Source organism: Oncorhynchus mykiss, chromosome 10, assembly GCF_057628025.1.
Source record: "Oncorhynchus mykiss isolate SJ-2025 chromosome 10, ASM5762802v1, whole genome shotgun sequence".
NCBI lineage: Eukaryota > Metazoa > Chordata > Actinopteri > Salmoniformes > Salmonidae > Oncorhynchus > Oncorhynchus mykiss.
The window spans coordinates 73434468-73457021 of record NC_143031.1 but is presented as its reverse complement, the minus strand read 5'-3'; the positions used below and the strand labels follow the sequence as shown (position 1 = coordinate 73457021).

At 46.8% G+C, this 22554-nt stretch overlaps 1 protein-coding gene across 1 annotated transcript in view; it reads left to right on the top strand.

Annotated features, from left to right (window-relative positions):
- The window catches only part of LOC110534569 (zeta-sarcoglycan), a 323045-nt gene that overhangs the window by 193036 nt on the left and 107455 nt on the right, over window positions 1-22554 (top strand). The window lies entirely within an intron of this gene.

Genomic DNA, 22554 nt, shown 5'->3' with positions numbered 1-22554 from the left:
ATTAGTTCTCTGAGCTCCACCATGTCTCTCCAGCTCTGTGAATTTTTCCCTCTAAATGATGGAGGAGCTGTGCAATTGTGGGACCTAGGTTTGTTCAGTGCTGGGGGGGGGGGGTGACTATAGTTGTCTGCAGGACATTTTGAAGCGGTGTGATCGGACTCACTCCTCACTCAGGATGGGGGAGACATCACAGAGAGAGAGATTTTCCTGCTGTGCTCTCTCTTTGATCTGGAAAATGTCCTGCTGGAACTGCATGAGGAAGCCCTGCACCATTACTGTCCCAGACTAGTACACGTTGACAGAGGTTGTTTCAATTTCCTCAATGTCTAGTATTCTGAGTTTCCACCCTGGGCCAATACCCTCTCTCTTGACATAGGGGTAGTGTGCTTTTATAGCACCGTGCCATGCCAGGGGATGGTCTTGGTGGAAAATGAACGTTCCCCTCTTTGTAGCAGTCAGCAAGTAGTGTCTCTAGTTTGTCCTTGAGGAGCTTGTTTTTGTATTTATTCCATGCATGGTTAGTTTTAATATCCATGAGCTATTGTATTGTAATGACCCCTGGACAGGGATAAGCCATTGGGGCTTCAAAGGCCTCTGCATGTGGGTAGGGTAGGGATGGTGAGTTGGGGGAGAAGAGGATGAATGGGTAGTACAGATCAACTCAGGGGACGGGGGTCACGATATTAACTAATACAATTATGTCTTCATCAAGGCCTGCTTAGAGGCCATTGTTCCTCACTGATCGTCTTTCTAGCGAGCCCAACCAGCATTAACATTCACCTGCCCTCAATGGAAAGACCTTGAAGTTGCATCATTTGAGACTTATTTAATACGCCGTTTTCCCTCATTCCTCCTCCTTTTCTTGATTTCTGGTTAAATCGTGCTCCAGATGTAACTTTGTATGTAGATCGGGTCTGCGTCCCTATTCAATATATAGTGCACTACTTTTGACCAGGGCCCATAGGTTCTGGTCAAAAGTCGTGTGCCTGTAGGGAATAGGGTGGCATTTGGGACACACCTGCCGCTTTTACTGTCAAAAGATATTGCCTCGCAAAACAGGGCACTGTCGGGAAGGATGAAAACGGGGTTGTTTTATTGTTGCTGGGCGGCTCTGCCAGGAAAGGGGGATGGAGGACCAGGCCTGATCAGTAGCTGTCAATGTCATCTGTCTGTCTCCTCCTTCATAGGAACATATTCATATGTAACATATTCATATGGGCATCTGGTGTCCTTTTAGGCCCACACACACTGGCATGGAAAAACACACACACACACACACACACACACACACACACACACACACACACACACACACACACACACACACACACACACACACACACACACACACACACACGGGCATGGAAACACACACACACACACACACACACAGGCATGGATACACACACACACATGGGCATGGAAACACACACACATACACACACACATTGGCATGGACACAAACACGCATTGGCATGGAAACACATACACACACACATTGGCATGGACACAAACACGCATTGGCATGGAAACACACACACAAGTTCACACTCTGGCACCCCCGATGCATTTGGGTATTGCTCATCACTCATGCACATGAGTGCACACACACATCGACTTGCGGAAACACACACACCCACACACATTGTGTCATTCCCAGAACAGCACAGCAACAAGCTACTGTCATAGTGACACACAAACAGATACACACGGACACAATGCTGGGCCTGCCAGTAAGATGAATGTGATAGAAAGTGATTATTTAACTGTCCCAAGGCATATCTACTACTAACAGACCCCCCTCCTCCTGCCCCCTCTCTAACCCTAGTGGCCTCCCCTCCCCCTACCCCCTCTCTCACCCTAGTGGCCACCCCTCCCCCTACCCCCTCTCTCACCCTAGTGGCCTCTCCTCCCCCTGCCCCCTCTCTCACCCTAGTGGCCTCTCCTCCCCCTGCCCCCTCTCTCACCCTAGTGGCCTCTCCTCCCCCTACCCCCTCTCTCACCCTAGTGGCCACCCCTCCCCCTGCCCCCTCTCTCACCCTAGTGGCCACCCCTCCCCCTGCCCCCTCTCTCACCCTAGTGGCCTCCCCTCCCCCTACCCCCTCTCTCACCCTAGTGGCCTCCCCTCCCCCTAACCCCTCTCTCACCCTAGTGGCCTCTCCTCCCCCTGCCCCCTCTCTCACCCTAGTGGCCTCTCCTCCCCCTGCCCCCTCTCTAACCCTAGTGGCCACCCCTCCCCCTGCCCCCTCTCTCACCCTAGTGGCCACCCCTCCCCCTAACCCCTCTCTCACCCTAGTGGCCTCTCCTCCCCCTGCCCCCTCTCTCACCCTAGTGGCCTCCCCTCCCCCTGCCCCCTCTCTCACCCTAGTGGCCTCTCCTCCCCCTGCCCCCTCTCTCACCCTAGTGGCCTCCCCTCCCCCTACCCCCTCTCTCACCCTAGTGGCCTCCCCTCCCCCTGCCCCCTCTCTCACCCTAGTGGCCTCTCCTCCCCCTGCCCCCTCTCTCACCCTAGTGGCCTCCCCTCCCCCTACCCCCTCTCTCACCCTAGTGGCCTCCCCTCCCCCTGCCCCCTCTCTCACCCTAGTGGCCACCCATCCCCTTGCCCCCTCTCTCACCCTAGTGGCCTCCCCTCCCCCTGCCCCCTCTCTAACCCTAGTGGCCACCCCTCCCCCTGCCCCCTCGCTCACCCTAGCGGCCTCCCCTCCCCCTGTCCTCCTCCCTGGACCTCACTACTGGGAGTCCTTTTAATTGAAAGTTCAATTTTGACAACTGGGTGTTGGACATTGTTAGCACCAGCCTCCCACCAGGTCCACACTCAGAGGAGAGGCAAGACAAGACCCAGATTAAAGCCTGTTGAAAAAACATATATTTTTCACCTGAACAGACCATGTGCTAAGAGGGAGTTCTGTCGAGGCAGGCGAGGTTCTGCTGCTCCATTTAAACCCACAAGTCAGGAGGAGAAAGAAGGGAGATGGAGGGATGGAAGGAGAGGAGGGATGGAGGGAAGGAATGATGGAAAAAGGGAGGGATAGAGGGATGGAAGGGTGGAGGGTAGAGGGATGGGATGGATGGATGGAGGGATGGAATGATGGAAAAAGGGAGGGATGAAAGGATGGGAGGTTGGAAGGACGGAAGGATGGAGAGATGGAAAAATGGAGAGGTGGAGGGATAGAATTTTGTATACACTGATTCACCTTTTCTTTAGTTGTGTGTGTGTGTGTGTGTGTGTGTGTGTGTGTGTGTGTGTGTGTGTGTGTGTGTGTGTGTGTGTGTGTGTGTAGGGGGGGGGGGGGGGGGGGGGGTGTACTGTGTTTTAATGCTACCTGGTTACCTGAGGCCAGGCCATGGGTGTCTCCAACCTTGAAATAATAAAGATTGTGTGTGTGTGACTAACGTAACAGAGTGAGAGACAGAGAGGTGGGGAAAGTAGTGAGTGATATTTGGTGACTTGCCAGAGGCAGCTAGAGAAAAGGAGAGGTGAAGGAGAGTGTGTATGTGCTGGTGACCTCAACCACGGTAGAGCTGTGAAGATGACATCATTAGATTGACTTAGAATAGTACAGCAGGTCAAGGCCTGCTATTGCAGTAGGACCATATACACCCTGAACACATAGTATTACAGTAATACAGCCAGACCTGCTACTGCAGTAGGACCATATACACCCTGAACACATAGTATTACAGTAATACAGCCAGACCTGCTATTGCAGTAGGACCATATACACCCTGAACACATAGTATTACAGTAATACAGCCAGACCTGCTACTGCAGTAGAGCCATATACACCCTGAACACATAGTATTACAGTAATACAGCCAGACCTGCTACTGCAGTAGAGCCATATACACCCTGAACACATAGTATTACAGTAATACAGCCAGACCTGCTACTGCAGTAGAGCCATATACACCCTGAACACATAGTATTACAGTAATACAGCCAGACCTGCTACTGCAGTAGAGCCATATAAACACTGAACACATAGTATTACAGTAATACAGCCAGACCTGCTACTGCAGTAGAGCCATATACACACTGAACACATAGTATTGCAGTAATACAGCCAGACCTGCTACTGCAGTAGAGCCATATACACCCTGAACACATAGTATTACAGTAATACAGCCAGACCTGCTACTGCAGTAGAGCCATATACACACTGAACACATAGTATTACAGTAATACAGCCAGACCTGCTACTGCAGTAGAGCCATATACACACTGAACACATATTATTACAGTAATACTGCCAGACACATAGATATAAATACATACTGTATGACAACAGATATAGACTCAGCTTTTCATTAAGTGTGTGGGTCACAGGAGGCTGGTGAGGCTCATAATAATGTCTGGAAAGGAGCAAATGGAATGGCATCAAACACCTGGAAACCATGGAAACCATGGAAACCATTGGTTAGATGTGTTTGATACCATTCCACTAATTCCCCTCCAGTCATTACCAGGACCCTGTCCTCATCATGTGCCTCCAACCACCTGTGGTGTGTGTGTGTGTGTGTGTGTGTGTGTGTGTGTGTGTGTGTGTGTGTGTGTGTGTGTGTGTGTGTGTGTGTGTAAATAAATGCAGTCCACTATATTTAACTGTGCTGCATTGCATTATCCTTCCAGAGCTGTTGCTACAGGACTTGTTATGAGTCTGAAAGAACGACTTTCTCTTGGCTTTCTATCTCATGAGTTTGTTGTTATTCTGACCCGTTTTCTGACCGGCAGGGTGCTGATTTGATTACGGAGCCACGCGGCGCCTCGTCAGATCATGTCGCTGATAAAGAATGTCTGGGACCCCGACCTGCCCTGCTCACCCCGTCCGTGTTTGGAGGCCAGAGGGGTGAAGGGTAATTTGCATCGTCTCCCTGTCGCCCCTCGCATCTTGTATTCCTTCATTAGTGTTGTCCTTTAACGAGTGGATCAAACGTGAGGGTAATTATTAAATAGATCATATCTCTGCTGTAGCCGTGGCAACGGTCGCCGGGCAGGGAGGGAAGCGATGTTGGGAACCTGGTGCATGATGAGTACTTTTGGTAGACCCTTGTGTGTGTTTGCGTTGTGTGTGTTTGTGTTGTTTGTGTGTGTGCGTTCGCATTGCGTTGTGTGTTTCAGTTGTCTGTAGTGTGTGTGCAACAAAAATCTGCCGGTTTGACTTCAGTATTCAACGTTTGTCCAGGAGGGGGATAAACGTCAACAGTTAAGTTTAGATACGGGTTAAGGTTTGGGAAAGACCAGAAAAGAAACCATTGGCCCTATGCAGGGAAAGGGAAGGGAAGGGAAAGGGGAAACCTAGTCAGTTGAACAACTGAATGCATTCAACAGAAATATGCGGTTGCTAACATATGCTAACACTACTGACATCCTGTACATGGTAGTTGATGTGCTGTGTCCCTGCTGTGACAGCCCTATCTGCACCACCACCACTGTACTGTACACAGTAGCCGTAACTCAGGGCCGGCTGTAAACCTATAAGAGCCATTGTGACTGGGATGCCCTTGAGTGAGATGGCTCCCTAGCAGTGTGACTAGGACACAGAGTTCCCATCACACACACAAGCACAATCACATGCATACACACTAGCACACACACACACACACACACACACACACACACACACACACACACACATATTCAGTTCCCATCCACTTTCAATGGAGTTAGGGTGGTAGGTTGTAACTCGCCCCGCATCAAGGTCTATATCAAGCAAATCAATTATGCAAATAACTTAAAGGTAAATGCTTTTGCTGGCATGGCTGCGTTAGCGGTGGCCTTGGGGTATGGGTGCTAGGCGGTCTGTGTGTGTGTGTGTGTGTGTGTGTGTGTGTGTAGAAAGCCTCCCTGGAGGTTTGAGTTATGAAACCCAGGTACCCTGATATGGGATTTGCACCTAAACAGCCCCACTGCCATTTCAAAATGAATCCCCATAGACATCTGGGAGAGGAGGGAGAGGGACCCGCTAGGCAGACGTCTGCAGCTAACCTAGCCCTGAGGTGCTGCCATACTACCATCTATTTACTGTTACACTATACACTATCTATTTTGAGATTGTTAGAGCAAAGCTACGGGTGGTTCTGTGTGTGTGTGGGTAGGGGGATTGTGACATCGACTGAATCATGCTTCTGGCATCTCTGACATCGCACACAATCAAGTGCGCACACACATGCATGCACGCAAGCACACACACAAACTACTAAAACGGAACACAAAGGGCGTTGATTAAAGCCCATCAATTGTAGTGGAGAAGGAGAAAGGTAAGGGCCTCCACATTGATTCTCTGCTAAAGGGACATAAAGAGAGAATAACTGTCCCACAATCAGCGTCACACCTTCAGCAGGGGGCAATTACACTGACATAAGGTCAGCTAATCCCTGGTTTACACACACACACACACACACACACACACACACACACACAGACAGACAACATACCCACACAGACAGACTCTCTCTCTCTCTCTCTCTCTCTCTCTCTCTCTCTCTCTCTCTCTCTCTGACACACACAGAGCTAAATCCTGTGCCGGTCGATAAGGCGGCAGGGTCCATCGGTCACCAGTGTACACGTGAGCAGACTTTTGAATGATCACTTAGCATGCGTCTTGTAGAAAAGAAACTGACAGATTAGGGAGAAAAGAGGTGTTCTGAGGAGTGAAGCTGGTGATGCTGGTTGGAAATGGAGGGAGAACGTGATGAGCTAGTGGTTTGGCAGGGCTGATTGTCACAGAGATTGGATATGTTTAGAGAGAGACTCTCTCTCTCCTCCTTCTCAGTGTGTAGAAATTCATCAGGCACTCTGATAGATGAGAGTGCATAAAGGGACATGTGGGGTGTGAATCTAACACACACACACACACACACACACACACACACACACACACACACACACACAGCTCTATCAGTGAGGGTTAGTGAATGGTCAGAGACTGCACCATGAAATAAATCCTACATGGCACCCTATCCCCTGTATAACAGCCTATTCCCTATGGGACCTGGTCAAAAGTAGTGGACTATATAGGAATTAGGGGGACATTTGTGACGCAGGCACGGATAAAACACACAAAACACAGGGAGGGAGAGAGGAAGACAGGGAGGGGAAGAGAGAGGGAAGGGGAGAGGGAGAAATGGTGATAGGTGGGATGAAAAGAGAAGTAGAGAGAGAGAGAGAGAGAGAGAGATCAGAGCTCACTGAGCAACATCATAAAGCTGGTGTTCTGATTCTGTCACCGTGAGAGATTTACACACACACACACACACACACACACACACACACACACACACACACACACACACACACACACACACACACGTACAGTACACACACACACTTCCATCACCTCTCTGACACACACACAAACATGCACATACACACACACTAAGCCCCATGTGCTGCCTATTCAACGTTATCTCATGACAAAGTATGACTGTATCTTCTCGTCCTTCCCTCAATCACAAATGTCTTACCTTCTCGAGTTAATATGCCATAGCCGAGAATTACCTTTCTCTCCTCTCACTCCCTCCTGCACTTCTTTAGACTGATCCCTGACCTTTTGGTATATAAATAAACCTATGTACAGGCATGGAGCCACGCTGGAGTAAAGCTGTTCCTAGTCACCGCTTCCCATGTTGGCTTCATTAGCACACAGCCACACAGTACAGTAAAACGCTTACAGGCAGCCTGTAATGTTGTTATCTGGCCTGTAGGGGGAAGCCTCACCAGGGAGGGATGTTGTGAGGAACAATGCTAGCGCTCGTTGGCATAAATAAGGCGAGGATTGCACCCCAATATTCTCGTATTTCTCCCAACATCTAAACGTTATCACCCTCCTTCATGGGTTTGAAAGGAAAAGAGTGTCTGCCTCCAGAACTGCATTTCACAGCCAGTCAAAAGTAGTGCACTATACAGGGAATAGGCTGACATTTTGGATGCAAACACTGAATTTATGTGTTTCCATCCTCCTCTTTCTGTCCAGAGACAGAGACCCCCACAGAACAACAAGCAACAGTGAAGTGGTGATGCCAGACAGACAGCGTGGTGGCAGAGAGGAGAGGAGAGGAGAGGAGAGGAGAGGAGAGGAGAGGAGAGGAGAGGAGAGGAGAGGAGAGGAGAGGAGGATTTGTCAGCAGAAGGTGATCTGCCAGTAAACCGAATAGAGGGGAGAGAGAGTTGTGAAGAGGGCTGTGAGCATCTGTAGTCACAACATGAGCTCCTAGGAGGAGGCCAGAATGGAGAAGACAGGCTGGACTAGGTCCACACACACACCTGCTCTGCTGGTCCGGCAGAGTTGGTCCGTTGGGTTTGAGGGATGTGACGGAAGGATGTGTTGTTGTAGGTAGTGGACTTAGATGGTGTAGGTAGTGGATAGATGGTGTAGGTAGTGGACTTAGAGGGTGTAGGTAGTGGTCTTAGATGGTGTAGGTAGTGGTCTTAGATGGTGTAGGTAGTGGACTTAGATGGTGTAGGTAGTGGACTTGGATGACTGGCAGGCTTTTATTAACTGGTGCAGTTGGCAATCATTTTTAGGCCAGTGGGTCATCCGAAAATATATTTTTTTTGCCCAGAAAGATCCTTATGTGGCTAGTATATAAATGGTCCGGTAGTGGACTTGGATGGTGTAGGTAGTGGACAGATGGTGTAGGTAGTGGTCTTAGAGGGTGTAGGTAGTGGACTTAGATGATGTAGGTAGTGGACTTAGAGGGTGTAGGTAGTGGACTTAGATGGTGTAGGTAGTGGACTTAGATGATGTAGGTAGTGGACTTAGATGGTGTAGGTAGTGGACTTGGATGGTGTAGGTAGTTGACAGATGGTGTAGGTAGTGGTCTTAGAGGGTGTAGGTAGTGGACTTAGATGGTGTAGGTAGTGGACTTAGATGATGTAGGTAGTGGACTTAGATGGTGTAGGTAGTGGACTTGGATGGTGTAGGTAGTTGACAGATGGTGTAGGTAGTGGTCTTAGAGGGTGTAGGTAGTGGACTTAGATGGTGTAGGTAGTGGACTTAGATGGTGTAGGTAGTGGACTTGGATGGTGTAGGTAGTGGACAGATGGTGTAGGTAGTGGACTTGGATGGTGTAGGTAGTAGACAGATGGTGTAGGTAGTGGACTTAGATGATGTAGGTAGTGGACTTAGAGGGTGTAGGTAGTGGACTTAGATGGTGTAGGTAGTGGACTTAGATGATGTAGGTAGTGGACTTAGAGGGTGTAGGTAGTGGTCTTAGATGGTGTAGGTAGTGGACTTAGATGGTGTAGGTAGTGGACAGATGGTGTAGGTAGTGGACTTAGAGGGTGTAGGTAGTGGACTTAGATGGTGTAGGTAGTGGACTTAGATGATGTAGGTAGTGGACTTAGAGGGTGTAGGTAGTGGTCTTAGATGGTGTAGGTAGTGGACTTAGATGGTGTAGGTAGTGGACAGATGGTGTAGGTAGTGGACTTAGAGGGTGTAGGTAGTGGTCTTAGATGGTGTAGGTAGTGGTCTTAGATGGTGTAGGTAGTGGACTTAGATGGTGTAGGTAGTGGTCTTAGATGGTGTAGGTAGTGGACTTGGATGACTGGCAGGCTTTTATTAACTGGTGCAGTTGGCAATCATTTTTAGGCCAGTGGGTCATCCGAAAATATATATTTTTTGCCCAGAAAGATCCTTATGTGGCTAGTATATAAATGGTCCGGTGTGCTAGAAAATGCCAGGGCTGATTTCTGGCCCCAGTCCGCCCCTGGTCAATCAGGTTTCAGGATGCTGCTAGGCTGACTGGCCTGACATCCTATCGGGTGTTCTCTAATTGAGCCTGTCACTAATCTGTCTTGTACCCTATCTCCTTCTTGACTCCCATCAGGTCTTAAACATTATACTAATTAACTACCATCCCCAGGTAGATAGTTTAAAACAACAGGATACCTGCCTGTCAGCTCTGAAACCACATACCACAGATGTAGGATCTCAATTTGAGCCAGTATGCCACAGCAGGAAAATAATTATGCATCAACAGTAAATATGAATTATTTTGTGGATTATAATTAATATACTTTTTTGTAGGGGTTGATAACTTTTTTCGTAAGGGAAAATCATGTCTGAAATTTCAAAGTGGAAATTACAAACTTCAGAAGCCTTTTTAAACCTCAACTACTGTACACATTTTACATTTCCTGCATTGAGCGCAAGTTCTCCTGCAACAGGGTGATCAAATTAAGATCCTACATCTGTAATTAACTACCTACCATCCCCAGGTAGAGAACCTAAAACAACAGGATACCTCCCCAACGAACACAGACAGGCAATAAGGAAAGAAATTAAGCAAAAAAATACCCAGAGAAGCACTATACATCATTTCTAAGATTCATAAAACATCAAATAATTATACAAGGAATTTGTGAAGTTAAATGTGGTCTTTGCCGTACATGAGATCCTATCAAGAAACATTTTCAAAATACTGTAAACATTAAAGTGGTCTTGGCCGTACACAGGCAGGTAGTAGGGTATAAGTAATAGGGTATAGGGCCCACTGGGTTAAGGGTCCACTACTTTTCTGACAAACTAGAGGGGGGAAACCTCTTGTCCCAAATGCCACCCTATGGCCTATATAGTGCACTACTTGTGGACTACACAGGGAATAGTGTGCCATTTGGAACACAGACCAAGTTTGCAAGCTTGGGTTATTAGTTTGACCCTCTGTCAGATTCCAATGTGTAGTTCTGCAAAACAAGGTACCCAGGGGCCCTAGATACTGTATGGGTTTAGGTGCTGTAGTTTAACATCATCTCTCGCTGTGTGTTTCTGTGTGTTCACGACAAACACTGGAGCTCGGCTGGCCGCACTAAATCTGAAGGATTACTGGGCGGTTGACCGCACAGGGAGATAGGCTGGCAGGTCAAAATCACCGGACCGGACACACACACAACCACACACACAAAAGCGCACACACACAAAAGTGCGCACACACACACACACACACACACACACACACACACACAACATAGGAATGTTTATCTAGGAGTGGCTCAGTGATGTCCTGGTTGGCTCAGTTGGAAGAGTGTGACATGCAATGCCAGAATTATGGTTTTGATTCCTGGCTGTGGCCACCACTGTATCTAATGTATGCACACATTACTGTAAGTCGCTTTAGACAGAAGTGTTAAATGCAGTAGAAATGAATACAAATATGTGTTGTGTGTAGTGTTCTAAGTCTTTATCAGAAGTTAAGAACTGTCCACTGCAGGGTCATTCCACGCCAGCCCAGCGGGAAATATTTCTGGCATCTCAGATTGTTCTGGGAATTCTCACATAGACACTTCATTGGGTGAAAGAATGTTTAACATGCTTTTTACATTCGTATCACAATACATTTATTTTTTGAAAATCATGATGAAAGTAGCCACTTTAGGCCCTTGTTAGACCTAGACATCTCACCTAGACAGATACAGACAACATCATGGTGTCATCATACTCTTTATAATGTGATCTAACTGATGGAATATGTCCAGACTCTGACTTACACATTCACGTTCATTTATTCAATAATATAAATATGAATATTTACCCATTTTGATTTATCTTATTTTAAGACGTGGTTTGGAACAAAACACTCTTGAAACACATCAAACTTCCAGGGTGGTTCTCTGGTACTTTTAATGACATGACCCATTTTACTGTGTACATAGACATTGATATTCAGCAAATGACTAGCAGCAGGAGTTGGAATCCATTCACTGCGTTGGTGGTGCTCATAACATTGATCAGAACTCTGGAAATGGGATGTACTTGTAGAGTTTATTGTTCCAAACAATATGTCTTAAAATGAACACAATGAAAAAGGGTCGTTTTGAGATATTCATATGAATATTTAGATGTTGAATAAATGATTGTGAACATTTGTATTTCAGAGTCTAGACACATTCTAGACGTTAGAGCACACTATGGAGTTTAATAACACCAAGATGTTGTCTATCATGTACAATATACGGATCATAAGGTCTTGCAGTGGGTTCCCGAGTGGCGCAGAGGTCTTGGGCACTGCATCTCAGTGCTTGAGGTGTCACTACAGACTACAGTGATACAAGCCTGGTTCGAATCCAGGCTGTATCACAAGTGGCTGTGATTGTGAGTCCCATAGGGTGGTGCACAATTGGCCCAGCATCGTCTGGGTTTGGCTGGTGTAGACCGTCATTGTAAATAAGAATTTTTTTCTTAAAGGATTGGACCCTTTTTATTATTTTTTTTACAATTTTCACCTAAAATGACATACCCAAATCTAACTGCTTGTAGTTCCGGACCTGAAGCAAGGAAATGCATATTCTTAATACCATTTGAAAGGAAACTCTTTGAAGTTTGTTGAAATGTGACATTAATGTGAGAGAAATAACACATTAGATCTGGTAAAAGATAATACAAAGAAACAAAAATTCGTTTTTTTTGTACCATCATCTTTGAAATGCAAGAGAAAGGTCATAGAGTATTATTCCAGCTCAGACGCTATTTAGATTTCGGACACCAGATGGCAGCAGTTTATATGCAACGTTTTAGGATGATCCAATGAACCATTGCATATCTGTTCAAAATGTTGTATCAAGACTACCGATCCCGTAGAGGTTAACTGACATGCCTAGTTAAATAAAGGTTAAACAAATAATAATAATTGCAGGAGATGTGTAGGTCTTAAATGGGCCTAAAATTGCCAATTTCTCAATGTTTTGTGATCTCAGACACCAAACTATTTCCCTCTCCTGCCCTGCAGTAATGTCTGTTTTTATAGCTTGTATGGTGTGTAATAGTTCCATGATTACAATCTGGTGTGATATCATGTGTGACAGAAAACAAACACACACACACACACAGCTGTTCCTCACACTGTTAAAGACGGAGAATGTGAGCCTGGTGAGCATTGAGTCATGTAATCCTTAACTGTGCAGTACTCAGTCGTGAAAAATTCTCAGATAATGAGTCTAGAATCAGGGCTGTTTATCAGTTTCACGGGGCCACGAGGATTCAGGCAAACACATTGTATTACATCTTCTCCCCGTGCTCCACACACACACACACACACACACACACACACACACACACACACACACACCAGCTACATTATTATTTATAAGCGCCTCACAAACACACACTTACACACAGTGAGACCTACTTTCCTCGACAACCAGTTCCGTCTCCCTCCTTTTGAAATCATCAAACCAATTCTCTTCAGCATCCGTTATCTGACTGAAAGGAATCGGTGTCCTCCTTCCCAAGTTTCTGTCACACGGAGCGGAGCAGGTGAACCCAAGAGCAGACTCAGATGAGGAGACTGGGATGAGGTAACCAAGGTATTTATTGAAACACAGAGGGAAGATGGAGTGCAGGTCAGGGGAAGCTCGGGCGGGTTGCAGGAAACCAGGTGCGGAGGCTGGGGTTGGGACTGGGTAAGCAGGTCCTGAGGCTGGGGCGAGGGGAGTTGGGACTGGGTAAGCAGGTCCTGAGGCTGGGGCGAGGGGAGTTGGGACTGGGTAAGCAGGTCCTGAGAGGAATCCAAGGATGCAGTGGAGTGGGGGGGGTCCAGGACAGTGTAGCATGACTGACGAGACGTGGGACTGGAGAAACGGACCAGAGTCAGAGCAGAAGAGGAAAACCGCGTCAAGCACAGGAAAACAGACAACACGAAAACAGGATCTAAGCAGGAAGTAACAGCTACAAAAATGGAGACTGACTGAGCAAAGATTACAATCTGGCAGCGTGGAAGTGGCAAGGCTGAGTAGTTGTAAAGGTCTTGATTATGGAGCAGATTGCAGCTGGTGGGGATCTGCTCCGCCTCCAGCACACCTGTGTCCGCCCACACAATCACACACACACACACACACACACACACACACACACACACACACAAAGAGGAAAAGGGAGAGAGCACTGTGGGAGTGGCGGCAGGTTAGGGAGACACAAGATGAGCAGTAGAGGGCGTGGCAGGCGCAGATGTAACAGTTTCCCTGGCCAACTACCAACTGCCTTAAACCTTGTTTAAGGCGTTAATTGGATATGGAAATGAGAGTGATTACACAGTACATAGTACAGTACACACTTAGAAACCTACCACAGGGAAGGTTCATCAGGGAAACTTGGGAAGGAGACACTGCTTCTTTTCAGTCAGATAACGGATGCTGAAGTGAGTTTGTTTGATGATAGCCTGTGCAGGGCTACTTCAGCCTAGGAGGTTTGATTTTCTCAAACATCTGATGTGGAGCGAGGGGGTGGGGGAGGGGATGGACGGGGAGGCAGGGAGAGAAAAAGTGAGAAGTTGCCAATAGTATCTGATCTTAAATTGAACCGTTTCTCACAGCAGGAAAATAATCCTGCAGCAACAGGAACTGTGAATTATTGTTTGACTTATAATTAATGGACATTAATTACACACACGCACGCACGCACACACACACACACACACACACACAACCTTGTATAACTAACCTTGTGGGAACAGACAATTCAGTTCCATTCAAAATCCTATTTTCCCTAACCCCTAAACCTAACCCTTACCCTAATCCTAACCTTGACCCTAGTTTTAACACGAAAACCTAACCTTAACAACCCCCCCCCCCCCAAGCGTGCGTGCACACACACACACATAGCAGCTGCATTATTATTTAGAAGCTTCTCACAAACACACACTTACACACAGTGAGACGTAGCCTACTTTCCTCGACAACCAGTTCCGTCTCCCTCCTTTTAAAATCATCAAACCAATTCTCTTCAGCATCCGTTATCTGACTGTAAAGAAGCAGTGTCCTCCTTCCCAAGTTTCCCTGGCCAACTTCCTCCTGCCTTAGACCTTGTTTGAGGTGTTAATTGGATATGAAAATGACGGTGATTACATAGGACAGTACAGTACACACCTAGAAACATACCACAGGGGAGGTTCATCAGGGAATCTTGGGAAGGAGACACTGCTTCTTTTCAGTCAGATAACAGATGCTGAAGTGAGTTTGTTTGAGGATTTATTTATTTTTCCTATATACTTTACCCCCTTTTTCGTGATATCCAATTGCGATCCAATTTTGATCTTGTGTCATTGCTGCAACTCCCCAACGGGCTCGGGAGAGGTGAAGGTCGAGACGTGTCCTCCAAAACATGTTCCGCCAAACACCCCTTTTCTGCACCCGCCCGTTGGGGATGCAGTGCCTTAGACCACTGTGTCACTCGGGAGGGCCCAAGTCGGACATTTTAAAGTGGAAATTACAAACTTTAGACGTCTTTTTAAACTCAAATACACTACAAGTTTGTATTTCCTTCGACAACAGTTTGATCAAATTAAGATCCTACATGTGTACCTTTTGCACACACACACACAAGCACGCACACAAACACGCACACACACCCACTCTTGTGACGGCAAAGTTGAATTAGCCACAGATCTGCACTGTCTGCCGCTCTACCGTAAGTTGAGTTACAGCAGCAACTGCTGTGACCTTTTAAAAGATGTATTGATTTGTTTAATGTGACTTACAGTGTGTGCTCAAACTCTGCTGAATGTCATTGCGTGAAATGGAAGCAAGTTGAAAGCCGTATCGATTGAGGAAACATGTTACATAATTGACATGTCTGGTGTGACAGGACGAGTGCGCTAGTCAGGGAAGTTAACATATGACTTTTCCTCTCGACCATACAACCCGATGTCTGTTAGGCAGGTCGTACACGATACGAAAGACCGCAAAAGACGACAATCTTTCAAAGAACAAAATTGGTCATCCCTTTGTCAGTTTTTAAAGTAACGCTCCAGAACATTTGTATTATTCCAGCCAGTAGTTTTGAAAGCCTCAGTCCAAAACGGGTCCCCGCTTTCTGTGTACTACGTCATGCAAATGTGTACTACGTCATCCAAATGTGTACTACGTCATCCAAATGTGTACTACGTCATCCAAATGTGTACTACGTCATCCAAATGTGTACTACGTCATCCAAATGTGTACTACGTCATCCAAATGTGTACTACGTCATCCAATTGTGTACTACATCATTCAATTGTGTACTACGTCATGCAAATGTGTACTACGTCATGCAAATGTGTACTACGTCATCCAATTGTGTACTACATCATGCAGTTGTGTACTACGTCATGCAAATGTGTACTACGTCATGCAAATGTGTACTACGTCATCCAATTGTGTACTACATCATGCAATTGTGTACTACGTCATGCAAATGTGTACTACGTCATGCAAATGTGTACTACGTCATCCAATTGTGTACTACATCATGCAATTGTGTACTACGTCATGCAATTGTGTACTACGTCATCCAAATGTGTACTACGTCATCCATTTAATTTGATATGTTACGTCCTCCTAAGAACTGTCAAATAATAATGTTTTGCAATTCGTATGATATGTTACGAATCAAATTATATTTTTTTACGAATTTGTTGAGCTTAAGATCCCGGACTGCGTCTTTAACAGGTACATTGACATTTTGGTAATTTAGCAGACGCTCTTATCCAGAGAGACTTAGTCAGTGCATTCAACTAAGATAGATAAAACAACCACATATACAAGCTAGTCAAAACTTTCTCTTCTCCGTCCTCTTTTCCTGTCTTTAACAAGGAAAAGTCACTTGCCCCTCCCAACACCATTATCTCCCTCCCAGTTCTCTGATGAGCTGTGTCGGTGTCCCAAATGGCACTGTATTCCCTTTAAAGTGCACCATGTAGGGAATAGGGTGCTATTTAGGATGCATCAAGTGTTTTCTTACACACCTTCAATCACCTGTACTCTGAGTCATTGTATCAGAGGAGATGTGTTTCCATTTGGGGAATGGGATTCAATAGGGCAATCTGCAGGAAGAGAAAATAGCATTACATCTTGGCTGGCTGGATCACTTCCTGTCCCTTGATGCCTTCACTACTCCTCTCTGACTGAGGCATGAGTCATTACACACACACACGCACACGCGTCGCGCACGTGCACGCGCACACACACATGAACGCAGGCAGGTACACACACACACACACATGAATTCAGGCAGGCAGGTACACACACACACACACACACACACATGAACGCAGGCAGGCAGGTACACACACACACACACACACACACATGAACGCAGGCAGGCAGGTACACACACACGCCTCCTGCAGGTATCTGACTGACGATGTAGTATCATTACCCTTAACATTAGTCTCTCTGTGAGTCATCTGTGTGCCTTTAACCCAGACCTCTCCACACCTCTTCAACTATACCTCACCAATATAACTCACCTCTCCTTCCCACATCAATGGTTTACAGCTGAGCCATTCCTCCATCTCTTCCCTTTTCCTTTCCATCCCGTTCCCTCCATATATCTCTACCCAGGGAATTCTGGGAAATTCCCCCTCCACCACCGCCTCAAAACAAACAACCAACCTCACTCTCTGTCAGTTTTCCCATTTCTTTCCCCCCTACTTTCCTCTCTAAAGCCTTCCTGCCTTGAATGGTTGCTAAGATGTGGTGATGCAGCACAGGACGCTATCGGGCTGATTGGATTGCGGCGGCGCCTGGGTTGCCGCGACAGCAGAGGCGTTTGGCTGTTAAGGCGTTAATAAAGTCACGTTGCGGCTCCGTTGGAAAGCCTCAGGCGGGGAGACCCAGGCGTGATGGATCGCTCCTTGTCAGTTCAATTTGAGAAATGTATTGAGACTACATGGGATTGGTGGTGGAGGGGTTGAGAGGCATACAGGTAGCGTAGAGGGAGAGGGAGAGGGGGATGGAGAAATGGATGGAGAGAGAGAGGTGTAAAAGATGGATAGTGTGATAGAGAGCGTAACAGGGGGATGAAGAAATGGAGAGAGAGCTAGAGAGATGGATGGGAAAGGAATGAGAGACTAAGAGGGAAAGGAGAGAGAAATGAATAGAAAGAAAGAGAGAAGGAGAGGGAAAGACGGATAGAGAGAGGAGTGAGGTAAAGAGGGAGAGCAGGAAAGAGAGGGAGAGGAGAGATGGATAGAGAGAGGAGTGAGGTAAAGAGGGAGAGCAGGAAAGAGAGGGAGAGGAGAGATGGATAGAGAGAGGAGTGAGGTAAAGAGGGAGAGCAGGAAAGAGAAGGAGAGGAGAGATGCGGTCACATTTAGGGACGTTCAGAAAAAGGACGAGAAATGAGAAAAGGAACATATGTGGCAACAAACAGTGAGAGGAAATAGAGAGAGAGACAGATTGAGGGAGGAGGTGGTGGGAATGAGAAGTAATGTTTCTTCACTTCTAATGCGTTGCTCATTAGATATTTATAGCCACATGAAGTCCCGGGGCTATGAAGCAGCTCTGACCTGTTGAGCCCAGGCAATGTCTCCGTCCCAAATAGAACCCTATTCCCTCTTTAGTGCACTACTTTAGTCCAAGGCCCATAGGCACTAAAAGGAAATAGCGGTGACATTTTGGACTTCTAACACAGCATTCTGAATGGTAGAATACAGTCATGCTGTTTACACAAACAATCAAGTTGGGCAAGCAGTGAAAATGCCAGGGAGAATGTCTGCAATCTCCAATAGCAGAACACCGCTGCCGAACACTATTGCTAATTCAATACGTCACCGTGTCATTTTCTATGGGCTTGTGGGTAATGGGCATTCGCTGATGTGTCGAATGGATTCTATAGTTCCCGGTTAGACTTTAGTGAGAATCCAGGCAGGGCCCAGCAATATAGACTAGAGATCTACAGGGAGATACCAGAGGCCTGGCAGAGTGGTATCTTTCCTATCCTCAGCTCTTCAAGCAGTAGAACGAATGGCTTTTCTCTCCTGTCTTTCTTATCTTCACTCTCCCGCTCTCCTTCGTACTCTCTTTCTCCGTTCTCCTCTTCCCTCCCTCCCTCCCTCTCTCCCTCCCTCCCTCCCTCCCTCGCTTTCTTCCTTCCTTCGACACCACCGGTCTTCTCTATCTCTGCTCTATCCACTGCTCTCTGTCTCTCTTTCTCTCTTTCTCTCTCTCTCTCTCTCTCTCTCTCTCTCTCTCTCGGTCTCTCGCTCTGTTTCTCGCTCTGTCTCAGTCTCTCTCTCTCGCTCTCGCCATCTCTCTCTCTCTCTCTCTCTCTCTCTCTCTCGCTCTGTCTCTCGCTCTGTCTCTCTGTCTCTCTCTCTCTCTGTCTCTCGCTCAATTCAATTCAATTCAAGGGGCTGTTTTGGCATGGGAAACGTGTTAACATTGCCAAAGCAAGTGAGGTAGATAATATACAAAAGTGAAATAAACAATAAAAATGAACAGTAAGCATTACACATTCAGAAGTTTCAAAACAATGAAGACATTACAAATGTCATATTATGTATATATACAGTGTGGTAACGATGTACAAATGGTTAATGTACAAAAGGGAAAATAAATAAACATAAATATGGGTTGTATTTACAATGGTGTTTGTTCTTCACTGGTTTCCCTTTTCTTGTGGCAACAGGTCACAAATCTTGCTGCTGTGATGGCACACTGTGGTATTTCACCCAGTAGATATGAGAGTTTATCAAAATCGCGTTTGTTTTTGAATTCTTTGTGTATCTGTGTAATCTGAGGGAAATATGTCTCTCTAATATGGTCATACATTGGGCAGGAGGTTAGGAGGTGCAGCTCAGTTTCCACCTCATTTTTTGGGCAGTGTGCACAAAGCCTGTCTTCTCTTGAGAGCCAGGTCTGCCTACGGTGGCCTTTCTCAATAGCAAGGCTAGTCTCACTAGTCTCACGAGTCTGTACATAGTCAAAGCTTTCCTTAAGTTTGGGTCAGTCACAGTGCCACTGTGTACTCTCTGTTTAGGGCCAAATAGCATCTCTCTCTGTCTTTCTCTCTCTCTCCGTCATCTGTCCATTCTTTCTATCTCCCTCTGCTTCTCCCCCATCCCTCCTCTCCTCTCTTTGACCTTCTCTTCCTCCTTTCCTCTGTCGCCTTCTTCCTCTTTCCGTCTCACTTCATCCATCTCCTCTCCTTTCCTTCCCTCTCTCTCTAACCTTGACCCCTCTTTCTTGCCTCCCATCCTCTCTTTCCCTGTCCCATTGGTCCTAACCCTTTCTCTCTTTCCCTGTCCCATTGGTCCTAAACCTTTCTCTCTTTCCCTGTCCCATTGGTCCTAACCCTTTCTCTCTTTCCCTGTCCCATTGGTCCTAAACCGTTCTCTCTTTCCCTGTCCCATTGGTCCTAACCCTTTCTCTCTTTCCCTGTCCCATTGGTCCTAAACCTTTCTCTCTTTCTATGTCCCATTGGTCCTAAACCGTTCTCTCTTTCCCTGTCCCATTGGTCCTAACCCTTTCCCTGTCCCATTGGTCCTAACCCTTTCTCTCTTTCTATGTCCCATTGGTCCTAACCCTTTCTCTCTTTCTATGTCCCATTGGTCCTAAACCTTTCTCTCTTTCCCTGTCCCATTGGTCCTAACCCTTTCCCTGTCCCATTGGTCCTAAACCTTTCTCGCTTTCCCTGTCCCATTGGTCCTAACCCTTTCTCTCTTTCTATGTCCCATTGGTCCTAACCCTTTCCCTGTCCCATTGGTCATAACCCTTTCTCTCTTTCCCTGTCCCATTGGTCCTAACCCTTTCTCTCTTTCCCTGTCCCATTGGTCCTAACCCTTTCTCTCTTTCTATGTCCCATTGGTCCTAAACCTTTCTCTCTTTCTATGTCCCATTGGTCCTAACCCTTTCCCTTTCCCATTGGTCCTAACCCTTTCTCTCTTTCTATGTCCCATTGGTCCTAACCCTTTCTCTCTTTCTATGTCCCATTGGTCCTAAACCTTTCTCTCTTTCTATGTCCCATTGGTCCTAAACCTTTCTCTCTTTCTATGTCCCATTGGTCCTAACCCTTTCCCTGTCCCATTGGTCCTAACCCTTTCTCTCTTTCTATGTCCCATTGGTCCTACACCTTTCTCTCTTTCTATGTCCCATTGGTCCTAACCCTTTCCCTTTCCCATTGGTCCTAACCCTTTCTCTCTTTCCCTGTTCCATTGGTCCTAACCCTTTCTCTCTTTCCCTGTCCCATTGGTCCTAACCGTTTCTCTCTTTCTATGTCCCATTGGTCCTAAACCTTTCTCTCTTTCCCTGTCCCATTGGTCCTAACCCTTTCTCTCTTTCCCTGTCCCATTGGTCCTAACCCTTTCTCTCTTTCTATGTCCCATTGGTCCTAAACCTTTCTCTCTTTCCCTGTCCCATTGGTCCTAACCCTTTCTCTCTTTCCCTGTCCCATTGGTCCTAACCCTTTCTCTCTTTCTATGTCCCATTGGTCCTAAACCTTTCTCTCTTTCTATGTCCCATTGGTCCTAACCCTTTCCCTTTCCCATTGGTCCTAACCCTTTCTCTCTTTCCCTGTCCCATTGGTCCTAACCCTTTCTCTCTTTCTATGTCCCATTGGTCCTAAACCTTTCTCTCTTTCCCTGTCCCATTGGTCCTAACCCTTTCTCTCTTTCCCTGTCCCATTGGTCCTAACCCTTTCTCTCTTTCTATGTCCCATTGGTCCTAAACCTTTCTCTCTTTCCCTGTCCCATTGGTCCTAACCCTTTCTCTCTCTGCATGTCCCATTGGTCCTAACCCTTTCCCTTTCCCATTGGTCCTAACCCTTTCCCTTTCCCATTGGTCCTAACCCTTTCTCTCTTTCCCTGTCCCATTGGTCCTAACCCTTTCTCTCTTTCTATGTCCCATTGGTCCTAAACCTTTCTCTCTTTCCCTGTCCCATTGGTCCTAACCCTTTCTCTCTCTGCATGTCCCATTGGTCCTAACCCTTTCCCTTTCCCATTGGTCCTAAACCTTTCTCTTTTCCCTGTCCCATTGGTCCTAACCCTTTCCCTTTCCCATTGGTCCTAACCCTTTCTCTCTTTCCTTTTCCCATTGGTCCTAACCCTTTCTCTCTTTCTATGTCCCATTGGTCCTAACCCTTTCTCTCTTTCCCTGTCCCATTGGTCCTAACCCTTTCTCTCTCTGTATGTCCCATTGGTCCTAACCCTTTCCCTTTCCCATTGGTCCTAACCCTTTCTCTCTTTCCCTGTCCCATTGGTCCTAACCCTTTCTCTCTTTCTATGTCCCATTGGTCCTAACCCTTTCTCTCTTTCCCTGTCCCATTGGTCCTAACCCTTTCCCTTTCCCATTGGTCCTAACCCTTTCTCTCTTTCCCTGTCCCATTGGTCCTAACCCTTTCCCTTTCCCATTGGTCCTAACCCTTTCTCTCTTTCCCTGTCCCATTGGTCCTAACCCTTTCTCTCTCTGCATGTCCCATTGGTCCTAACCCTTTCTCTCTTTCCCTGTCCCATTGGTCCTAACCCTTTCTCTCTTTCCCTTTCCCATTGGTCCTAACCCTTTCTCTCTTTCCCTGTCCCATTGGTCCTAAACCTTTCTCTCTTTCTATGTCCCATTGGTCCTAACCCTTTCTCTCATCCCCTCTCCCCTCATTAACCTCTCAGTCTCCCTCTTCCTGCTCACGCCTTCTACTCCATTGCTTCCCCCCATCTCCGCTAACCTCCAACCTCACATCCCTAATCTCTTTGTCACCTCTGTCTGTCTTTACCCTCCCCCATCCATTTCTGCCCTCTCTCCTCTCACTGCACCTGATCTCCATCTTGGAAGTTCCAGAGGGCAGCAGACAGCCTAGAGGTTAGAGGAGTGCT